The sequence below is a fragment of the Condylostylus longicornis genome, unplaced genomic scaffold (genome assembly GCF_029603195.1).
Source record: "Condylostylus longicornis isolate FDR11 unplaced genomic scaffold, ASM2960319v2 ptg000502l, whole genome shotgun sequence".
In the NCBI taxonomy this organism is placed as follows: domain Eukaryota; kingdom Metazoa; phylum Arthropoda; class Insecta; order Diptera; family Dolichopodidae; genus Condylostylus; species Condylostylus longicornis.
Window position 1 is genome coordinate 67,501 of NW_026578460.1, and position 2,500 is coordinate 70,000.

A 2,500-nucleotide genomic window follows, 5' to 3' on the forward strand; every position below is an offset into this window, starting at 1 on the left:
TATGAGTATAATAGTGGCGATGGCGGTAGCCACTATTAGTTCATTCTTATTACTTACTATAAAGTATTAAGTATGTATTATAAAATTGTATATGGGTATAATAGTGGCGATGGCGGTAGCCACTATTATTACATTCTTATTACTTACTATAAGTATATTAAGTGTGTATTATAAAATTGCATATGAGTATTAATAGTGGCGTTGGTACTTAAGTAGTACATTCTTATTATACTTACCTATATATAAGTATGTATTATAGGAATGGTGATAAACATTTGCTATTGAAGGCTTGTAATATTGATTGGTAGGTGGTGGTGGTGGTTGTTAAGATAGGTTAAGTATATTCTTACTATAAATACTTCAAATAAGTATTTTCTTAATGTATTACTGCATGAATAATGATTTAAGTAATACTTATTATTATATATCAATACAGTGGCAGGTATTGGATATGGGAATAACATAGACCTGAACGAGACATATGTTATGCTCGACAGGCAATAATTACTTTTCATAAGTGAAAAGTAACCTGGGTTGGTAAACATGTTATGCCCACCCGATGAAAAAATTTTTTTCAGCCTGGTTTGATATTTACCAATGGCAATATAAGCCTTATCGGGACATATGTTATGCTCGACAGGCAATAATTACTTTTCATGAATGAAAAGTAACCTGGGTTGGTAAGTATGTTATGCCCACCCGATGAAAAAATTTTTTTCAGCCTGGTTTGATATTTATCAAAGGCAAAATAAGCCTGATCGGGACATATGTTATGCTCGACAGGCAATAATTACTTTTCATGAATGAAAAGTAACCTGGGTTGGTAAACATGTTATGCCCACCCGATGAAAGAATTTTTTTCAGCCTGGTTTGATATTTACCAATGGCAATATAAGCCTTATCGGGACATATGTTATGCTCGACAGGCAATAATTACTTTTCATGAATGAAAAGTAACCTGGGTTGGTAAGCATGTTATGCCCACCCGATGAAAAAATTTTTTTCAGCCTGGTTTGATATTTATCAAAGGCAAAATAAGCCTGATCGGGACATATGTTATGCTCGACAGGCAATAATTACTTTTCATGAATGAAAAGTAACCTGGGTTGGTAAGCATGTTATGCCCACCCGATGAAAAAATTTTTTTCAGCCTGGTTTGATATTTATCAAAGGCAAAATAAGCCTGATCGGGACATATGTTATGCTCGACAGGCAATAATTACTTTTCATGAATGAAAAGTAACCTGGGTTGGTAAACATGTTATGCCCACCCGATGAAAGAATTTTTTTCAGCCTGGTTTGATATTTACCAATGGCAATATAAGCCTTATCGGGACATATGTTATGCTCGACAGGCAATAATTACTTTTCATGAATGAAAAGTAACCTGGGTTGGTAAACATGTTATGCCCACCCGATGAAAAAATTTTTTTCAGCCTGGTTTGATATTTACCAATGGCAATATAAGCCTGATCGGGACATATGTTATGCTCGACAGGCAATAATTACTTTTCATGAATGAAAAGTAACCTGGGTTGGTAAGCATGTTATGCCCACCCGATGAAAAAATTTTTTTCAGCCTGGTTTGATATTTATCAAAGGCAAAATAAGCCTGATCGGGACATATGTTATGCTCGACAGGCAATAATTATTTTTCATGAATGAAAAGTAACCTGGGTTGGTAAACATGTTATGCCCACCCGATGAAAAAATTTTTTTCAGCCTGGTTTGATATTTACCAATGGCAATATAAGCCTTATCGGGACATATGTTATGCTCGACAGGCAATAATTACTTTTCATGAATGAAAAGTAACCTGGGTTGGTAAGTATGTTATGCCCACCCGATGAAAAAATTTTTTTCAGCCTGGTTTGATATTTATCAAAGGCAAAATAAGCCTGATCGGGACATATGTTATGCTCGACAGGCAATAATTACTTTTCATGAATGAAAAGTAACCTGGGTTGGTAAACATGTTATGCCCACCCGATGAAAGAATTTTTTTCAGCCTGGTTTGATATTTACCAATGGCAATATAAGCCTTATCGGGACATATGTTATGCTCGACAGGCAATAATTACTTTTCATGAATGAAAAGTAACCTGGGTTGGTAAGCATGTTATGCCCACCCGATGAAAAAATTTTTTTCAGCCTGGTTTGATATTTATCAAAGGCAAAATAAGCCTGATCGGGACATATGTTATGCTCGACAGGCAATAATTACTTTTCATGAATGAAAAGTAACCTGGGTTGGTAAGCATGTTATGCCCACCCGATGAAAAAATTTTTTTCAGCCTGGTTTGATATTTATCAAAGGCAAAATAAGCCTGATCGGGACATATGTTATGCTCGACAGGCAATAATTACTTTTCATGAATGAAAAGTAACCTAAATTGGTAAACAAATTATGATTTAAGTAATGCTTATTATAATAAATATATCAATACAATACAGGTATTGGATATGGGAAGCATATTTATTGATTATTAAAATTTTATGT